Source organism: Amblyraja radiata, chromosome 13 (assembly GCF_010909765.2).
Source record: "Amblyraja radiata isolate CabotCenter1 chromosome 13, sAmbRad1.1.pri, whole genome shotgun sequence".
Lineage (NCBI taxonomy): Eukaryota > Metazoa > Chordata > Chondrichthyes > Rajiformes > Rajidae > Amblyraja > Amblyraja radiata.
This window is the reverse complement of record NC_045968.1, coordinates 27,603,800-27,613,184: the sequence shown is the minus strand read 5'-3', so window position 1 is coordinate 27,613,184 and position 9,385 is coordinate 27,603,800.

Below are 9,385 nucleotides of genomic sequence, written 5' to 3'. Positions count from 1 at the left end.
TTCTAAGCTTCAGTCAAAAACCACTGAATTAAGCACTTGATCAACTAATCTTTATTTTGACAAAACACAATTACAGTTCAACTACTGTACCTATCCTACCGCGGGTTCGATCCCCGTATCTGCCTGATCAAGTCCTCTAGGCCTCGCTCAAACAGAGACAGTCCAGAAGGTCACGCAGTCCTAAGCGCTCTCCCAGAAGATCGACGCGGGACCTGGTAGCAGTGCTTTTATAGGTCCCCGGACCTCAAGGGGCCAAACCACATGGGGGTGGTCTCTTTATAATCCAATTACAGATATTGATTAACCCCATACATAACAGACATTTCCCTAACCCAATAATACAGCAGCAAATACATTGTATAAGAAAGAAAGCTCAAGAAGGAAGCAAACAGGAACAAACATTGAAACATGTGCGCTGAGATTCAAGCAGTTTCTCCAAGGTTCAACAGTTCGACCAATCATCGATTAACAGGATGACCATCTTGCAACATTATTTATACTATTTATAATGCTTTTGCAGTGATCCAATAGAAATGATGCATTTAAGGTTCATTTGCAAAACTGCTATACATGTTATCAATTTAAGAGAAACAGGGAGTACACCTGGACCCCTCACCATCCTGCATACCAGTCTGAGCCTAGACTGGCAGGCGCCAATCAAAGCCTGTAAAGTTCAGCTGACAAGGGTTAAGCGATTGTGACAAGTGCAGGGATCCTCCATTTTATGGTGTCTTTAATTCAGCCAATATTAACAACCGCGTGCTGCGGAGTGGTGGCCGCATGCATGGTCAGCTCGCTCAGACTCTGAAAAGAATTAAATGCTGTGCTGGGCGATGAAAGGCCCAGCGAACGGGCCGATTCAAGCCCCACAATTTGGGGCAGAAGAAGCTGCTGTTGTTGCTGTAGTTCCCGAAAGTCAGTCACCAACCAGGGACCTGTGAGCTCCCGATGTTACCATGCACGGGGCCCTCGGCCGAAGCCTCCGAGTCGAGTTGCAGCCGCAACGCCGCCACAGCCTCCGAAGTCAGCAAATATACAGTGCTTTTAGACCCCTCCATTTTGTGACGTTGCACTTATTCTAAAATGGATTAAATTCAATCTACACACAATACCCATAATAAAAAAACGAAAATAGGTGTTTAGAAATTTTTGCAATTTAATTAAAAATAAATAAGTGAAATATCACATTTACATAAGTATTCAGACCGTTTGCTATGACACTCAAAATTGAGCTTAGGTGCATCCTGTTTTCATTGATTATCCTTCAGATGTTTCTACAACTTGATTGGTCCACCAGTGGTAAATTAAATTAATTGTACATGATTTGGAAGGGCACACACCTGTCTATATAAGGTCCAGTGTATGTCAGAGCAAAAAACCAGATAAATGATGTGTATGATGAAATTGTAAATGAAATGGGAGTTTCACTGTTTGCGGATGATGGGGCAATCTGGAAAAGGGGGAGAAATGTGAAGTTTATTGTGCAGAAACTACAGAGGGCTATAATAAAGGTACAAGAGTGGTCTTATAAATGGGGATTCAAATTTTCTGTGGAAAAGACAAAGATAATGTTTTTTACTAGGAAGGAAATTGGTAGTGAGGTTAAACTAAAATTATATAACCAGGAATTGGAGAGAGTAAAATACTATAAATTTTTAGGTTTATGGTTTGATGAGAGGATTACATGGATGGTTCATATTCAGAAAGTAGTGGACAAATGTAAGAAGATACTTAATGTAATGAGATGTTTAGTTGGATGTGATTGGGGGGCAGATAGAACAGCTTTGAAGGCTATATACAATGGGTTAATTAGATCTGTGTTAGATTATGGTTGTGTGGTGTATGGGTCCGCATCAAGTACTTCTCTTAAGAAAATAGACAACATTCAATATCAGGCATTGAGAATATGTACAGGTGCAATAAAAACAACTCCAACAGCAGCATTACAGGTTGAAATGGGGGAGATGCCTCTAGAGATGAGAAGGATACAGCTTTCATTAAATTACTGGATTAACCTACAGGGCCACAGTCAAGAACACCCAGCACAAGTTACTGTCAAACCATGCTGGGAAAAGGAGAGAAGGGAAACAAAAAGTTTTGGATGGACAGTGACCCAGAGAGCAGTACAAATCGGCATAGCACAATTAAATGTGGTTCCAACAGTTCCATTACCTTCAATTCCACCTTGGATACTTCCAGATGCAACAGTAGACTTTACAACATTAGAACAGGAAAACAAGGATAAACAACATAGGTATAATTCAGTCATCATACAGGAATACATTGACAGATACTACAGTTTTGTCCAAATTTATACAGATGCATCAAAAGATTCAGTAGATAAAGTAGGAGTAGCATTTATTGTACCAGAATTTCACATCAAAGTAGGGAAGAGGATCAATAATGAGGTCTCAGTATACACAGGTGAAATGATTGCAATATTGTTAGCGGTACAGTGGGTCGAGGATACTAGGCCTTTAAGGACAGTTATTTGCTCAGATTCAGGTTTAGCAATAAAGAGTTTACAGCACAGCCATTCAGACAGTAGACCAGACATTTTGATTGAAATACAACAAACACTATTCAGAATTCAAATGATGGGGCTTACAGTCATATTTTTATGGGTACCAGCACACATTGGCATTAGAGGAAACGAAATGGCAGATAAGGTAGCAAAAGAGGTAGCAAAAAGAAGTAAAATTGATTTAAGTATTAACATAGGTAAAACTGAAATCAAAGACATTATTAAGCAAAGACTGAAGGAAAGATGGCAAAAGCAATGGGATGAAGAGCGGAAAGGACGGTGGTTCTACAGAGTCCAGAGGAAAGTGGGAGAAATGAGATGTGCAGGAAAAAACAGAAAAGAGGAGACAGTAATCTCAAGAATTAGATTTGGACACACTGGTCTGAACAGTACACTTTTTATAATAGGCAAGCATAATACAGGTAGATGTGAATACTGTGGGCAAGAAGAGACAATAGAGCATGTCATTGTACATTGTGAGAGGTATGAGGAGGAGAGAGAACGGATGAGTGAGCAGTTCAGAAAAGAAAGAATACAATTTGATTTGGTAGATATTTTGCAAGGAAGTTCATATAAGTGCTATCAAATCCTGTTGCATTTTCTTAGGGTAACCAATTTGTTCGGAAGGATATAGGTTATTAGTATATGTAATGGTGTTGTTTGATCCACACTCCATACCAGTTGGTGGCGGTAATGCACCAAAAAAAGTTGTTTGCCAACCGCCAAAAAACACCACATAGAAGAAGAAGAAGAGCAAAAACCAAGCCAGGAAGACGAAGGAATTGTCCGTAGACCTCCGAGACAGGATTGTGTTGAGACACAGATCCGGGGAAGGGTATAAAACAATTTCTGCAGCATTACAGGTCCCGAAGAGAACAGCAACCTCTGTCATTTTTAAATGGAAGAAGTTTGGAACCACCAGGACTCTTCATAGAGCTGGTCGTCCGGCCAAACTGAGCAATCGGCGGAGAAGGGCCTTGGTCAGGGAGGTGATGGTCAGACGAAAGCCATTCCTCAGTAAAAGGCACATGACAGCCTGCTTGGAGTTTGCCAAAAGGCACCTAAACAAGATTCTCTGGTCTGATGAATCCAAGATTGAACTATTTGGCCTGAATGGCAAGTGTCACGTCTGGAGGAAACCAGGCACCGCTCATCACCTGGTCAATACCATACCTACGGTAAAGCATGGTGGTGGCAGCATCATGGGGATGTTTTTCAGCACCAGGAACTGGAAGACTAGTCAGATTCGAGGGAAAGATGAACGGAGCAAAGTACAGAGAGATCCTTGATGAAAACCTACTCCAGAGCATTCAGGACCTCAGATTGACGTGGACGTTCACCTTCCAACAGGACAACGATCCTAAGCACACAGCCAAGACAACGCAGGAGTGGCTTTGTGACAAGTCTGTGAATGCCCTTGAGAGAAGAATGGGAGAAATTACCCAAGCTTGTAGCATCATACCTAAGAAGACTTGAGGCTATAATTGCTGCCAAAGGTGCCTCAACAAAGTACTGAGTAAAGGGTCTGAATACTTATGTAAATGTGATATTTCAGTTATTTATTTTTAATTACTTTGCAAAAGTTTCTAAACACCTGTTTTCGCTTTTGGAATTGTGTGTAGATTGATAATTTAAAAAAAAAAGAATTTAATCCATTTTCGAAGGCTGTAACGTAACAAAATTTGGATAAAGTGAAGGGGTCTAAATACTTTCTGAATGCATTGTATATCTATTTTAATTTATACCACTTTTGGTCTTCTTTTACTGTCTCTCAAGTCTTCCCCATGCCCCAGGATCGTTTTATTAAGATGGGTGTGGGATGGGTGTAAGATGTGTGTGTGTGTGAGTGTAGGGGGGGGGGGGGGGGGGGGGGGTAATGGGAGGAGATAAAATTGTAAGTTGTCTTGCACACTTATCACCGAGCCGCCTGGAATATGTGTGTGTTCCACCCCCCCCCCCCCCCCACCATGTTTTAAAAGCAATTTCCGCCCATGACTGCCTGCACATGACCCATACCTCTCCATTTCCAGCATATCCATGTAAATGCCACTATCATACCTGCCTCCATCACTACATCTGGCATCATGTTACAGGCAGGGGCGGAAAACCAGGGGGGGCCAGAGGGGACACGTCCACCGCATGTTTTGAGAGGTGGAGTACATCCCCCCCAAGTTTTCGTAATCCCGATTTTAAAATCTCCGCTTTTAGCATTGGATTGAGCCTCCGAAGCCTCGCGTGTGTGTGTGTGTGTGTGTGTGTGTGTGTGTGTGTGTGTGTGTGTGTGTGTGTGTGTGTGCGCGCATGCGCGCGCGGCCGCCAAAAAATTGTGTCCCCCGTCCCCTCCATGTTTTGATAGCGAGTTCCGCTCTTGGTTACAGGCACCCACTATTCTCTGCCATGGATACAAATCTTGTCCTAGACATCTCCTTTAAATTTTGCCATTCTCACCTTACAGCTGTGTTCTCTAGTCCTTGACATTTCCACCCTGGGAAAAAAAGGTTCTGACTGTCTACTCTATCCATGCCTCATCCATTATTTCATATACATCTATCAGCTCTCCCCTCAACCTCAGTCATTCCGGAGAAAACAATCCAAATTTGTCTGACCTCTCCTCAAAGGTAATACTCTCTGATCCAGGCAGCATTATGGTAAAACTCTTCTGCACCCTCTACAATGTTTCTCAGTGGGCCAGGCAGCATCTCTGAGAGTCAGTGGAGAGGGAAACCAGAGAAATGGATGGGTCCAAAGAGAATGTAAGGTGTGAAAAAGACAAATCAAAGCAGACAATGCTCAAGGAAATGTCGAATAGTTCATTGTTGGCTGAGGTGAAGGTGACAACGATGCATACAAACAGTAAAACGAATCAGGAGGACAATGAAACTAGTCGGAGAACTAGGTTGGTGGAGGGACGGAGAGAGAGGGAAAGCAAGAGTTACTTGAAGTTAAAGAAATGGAATATTCATACCGCTGGGCTGTAAGCTGCCCAAGCAAAATATGAGGTATTGGTCCTCCAATTTGCATTTGGCCTCACTCAGGCAGTGGTGGAAGCCCAGGCCAGATAGGTCAGTATGGAAATGGGAAGGGGAGTTAAAGTGCTTAGCAACTGGGAGATTGCATGGAACCAGGCGGAAAGGAGATTTCTGACTGCAGCCCTGTGACTCCTGCTTACCTTCTGTACAATGAGATGACTGCAGCCTGTTGTGACACCTCACCCTCCAGAATCACAAAGGACGTGTGTTTGGATTCTGAGGTGGGTGCCCAGAATTATGGCTGCTCGATCTGCTCCTGAATCATCATTTGATCATGTTGAGAGCTTAAAACAATGCCCCAAGGTGGATGGTAAATATGCTTTAGGTTTTAGGGTGTCCTTGTTAAGAAATCTCCTCCAATCAATATTGCTACAAGACTGATTTTTGATCATTATTGTCATGATGTTTGTGGGATGAGATCAGGATTGCTGGTCAGCCCACATCCGTGGAAAGAGAAACAGTCAACACTTCAGGTCTGGGACATTCAAACGTTCGGGGTGGCAGACCTGAAGTGTTGACTTTTTTTAATCAGGGTCAATATGCAGGACATCAGACAACGAGTGATGCTTTAGCCAAGAAGATGTAAATATATGAAACGCGGCTTGGTTTCATTGCTGAGCCAAAGAGGTCACTCACATGCCAGTGATGTGGCCACAGAATTTCAGCTGTTAGTTCAGCTCGACTCTGAGGAATAATTATAATCATAATCATAAACGTACTTTATTAGCCAAGTATGTTTTGCAACATACGAGGAATTTGATTTGCCATAGTCATACCAATAAAAAGCAACAGAACACACAAAATTCACAATAACATGAACATCCACCACAGTGACTCCTCCGCATTCCTCACTGTGATGGAAGGCGAAAAAAAGTTCAATCTCTCCCTTCCATGTCCTCCAGCAGTCGGGGGCCTCTAACCTTCCATTGACGGGACGATCTTACTCCCGTAGCCGGCGGCGGGCCTCCTCTTCGGGACGATCAAGCTCCCGCATCGTGGGGGAATCTCAGCTCCCCCGCGACGGGCGATCTACTCCGGGTCGCAGCTAAACGAACGTCGTGCAACTTTTGGAGCTTGCCGACATCGGTCTCATCCTGCGACTGTGAGCCTCTTGATGTTAAAGTTTGCAGGCTGCGGTTGGAGCACCGATCCAAGCAAGGGATCGGCTCCAATGGTAAGTCCTCGCTCCGCGGTGGGGCTCAAAGCAAGGTCTCCAGCTCCATGATGTTAGGCCGCAAAGCGACTGGAGATACGATCCGGAAAACAATCGCATCTCTGGCAAGGTAAGAGATTGAAAAAGAGTTTCCCGCAACCCCCTCCCCCTCCCCCACCCCCCACATAAAACAAACCAGAGAACATACTTTTTAAACACACTAAAAATAACAAAAAAAAAGATGAGAAGGACAGACAGACTGTAGGCGAGGCTGCCATCGAAACGCCACCCGGTGGCAAAAAACAAAACAAGAAAAAAACAGCTTTGTTGCGGGTGTAGTGTTTGGAGGAGATATTGGACTGCATCACATTCGCATGGATCCCTTCTCTGGAATCTATCTCATGCCCTTACCTTGACCCAATGTGGTGGCCTATGACTCTCCATTTTCTGGCATGGTTTAGTGGCCATTAGTAGTAAGTCAGACCCATGAAATATCATGAGTCGGAAGGAACTCCAGATGCTGGTTTACACTGAAGATAGACACAAAATGCTGGAGTAACTTAGCGGGTCAAGCAGCGTCTCTGGAGAAAAGGAATAGGTGACATTTCGGGTCGAGATCCTCTCAGTCTGAACAAGGTCTCGACTTCAGAGATGCTGCCTGACCCGCTGAGTTACTCCAGCATTTTGTGCCCATCTTGATTGCTCAGGGTGGAAAGAGGGAGAAGGTAATGGGCATTCATAAAAGATTTGCCATCTGTTAACCTCGCAATCAGGGTTACTATGTATCAAGTGTCATTGCAGTTCAGAACCATTTAAAGGTGAAACAAATTTAACAAAAGTAAAATTTATTAAAAATACTAAAACATAATGAAATGAATTATAACACGTAACAAATTAAAATAATCAATAAAACAAATTTTATTTCCCTTTACTTTCTAAACCTTTTGTGCCAGAGTCCCGACTGCAGTTAATGGGGTTTGGATCCTGGGCCAAGTGTTGGGGATTCGAGAGGGGATTCTTTGGTGCAACGCTGGGGAATCTCAGTAAGATCAGCCCCATCCGGATTCCGGAGCTTGTCTGTAAATCCTGGACTTCCGCACTTCACAATGCAAACCCAGATGTTTGGGGCTTCCTTCAGTTGCAGTGACTGTCAGGAAAAGACCATGTGATCCAGTCTGGCGTCACATGGGAACAATTAAAATCAAGGGAGTTCTGTTTGACAACATCTTAAACAGATGACCCAGCTTTAATCATATTGTCGTTTATAGACCTGGATGCATGTAAATTGGCTGGCGTATATTTCCTTTTTAACAGGAGAGTTTGTATTTCAAATGAATAACTCATCACCAGTGAGGCACTTTGGGCTATTCAAGGCTCATAATATTATTTCATTCTCTGGAGATAAATTAAAGCAACTCATTATTATAAGTGAAGCCAAAAACCATAGATGCTGGAAATCTGAAATAAAAACAGAAAATAATGTTGGAAATACCCAACAGGTCCGGCAGCTTCTGTAGAAAGGAATGCAGAGTTAATGTTTCAGGTTGACGACACCACATCAAAACTTTTTTCCCAATTTTGGCAATGGGTCCCTTAACCTGAAGCATAATTGATCACGGGACTTATTTTCCATAATATCCATGTTGATACTTCAACATGGAAATCCTGATTTTTGAATATTGTTTGGCGGGTTGAGACGAGGGTTGATTTCAAAACAAGCTTTATTAATGAAGCGGTGAAAACAATGGTACTTTAAAACACAGTCAAAAAATGGTCTAACCACAACGGTGGTCGAAAACGGCTGACTGCCCGTGAAAGCGCGCAAACACACAACTCCTCCCCACAGGCACATGACCGAAGTAACCGACTGCAGGGTTCGACTACCCACGGGCACCAACAGGGCCCACTCCAGAACCCAAGGTATGGAACCGAGCGGGGACCTGGATGGGATGACTGTAACGCATGGTCCGCGAAGGTGGGGTGGGCGTAACATGAGGGGCCGGCAAAACAGGGTCGGGAGGACGCGAGGACCGCAAAGGCGGGACGGGCGTAACATGGGGGGCTGGAGAAACAAAACCGGGAGCAGGCAAAAGAGCAGAAGTAACGGTGGTGGAGGAAACGGGCGTACTCAGTACGGGTGAAACGGCCAGCGGACGACCTCTACGTCGCGTTGCAGCAACGACCACCGGGCTGTCCACATTCACGTGGGCGGGTTTAAGACGGCCGACGGAGACGATCTCCTCCCGGCCTCCCACGGCCAACGTGAAAGTGACGACTCTGGCTCGCAGCACCCGGAAAGGCCCTTCATAGACCCGCTGCAATGGCGAGCGGTGAGCGTCCCTGCGGATGAAAACATAGGCACACTGTTGTAACACTGCGGACGACCCATGCCTGGAAGTGGGAACGGGGGCCAACGTGCGCACCCGTTCACAAAGGCCGGCCAGCAACGCTGGGGCTGATGCAACTTACCCGCGGGCGGCGGGCAGGAAATCCCCGTGTTCCCAGAAGGCCGAGTCGTACACGAGCTCGGCCGAGGAAGCAGCCAAAACCTCCTTAGGCGTGGTGCGGATACCAAGGAGGGCCCAGGGAAGTTGGTCCACCCAGTCCTGCTCAGTAAGCCGAGCCTTCAGCCAGTCAGGAAAGAGAAGGCATACATCAGATTTAGACAGTTAGATCAAG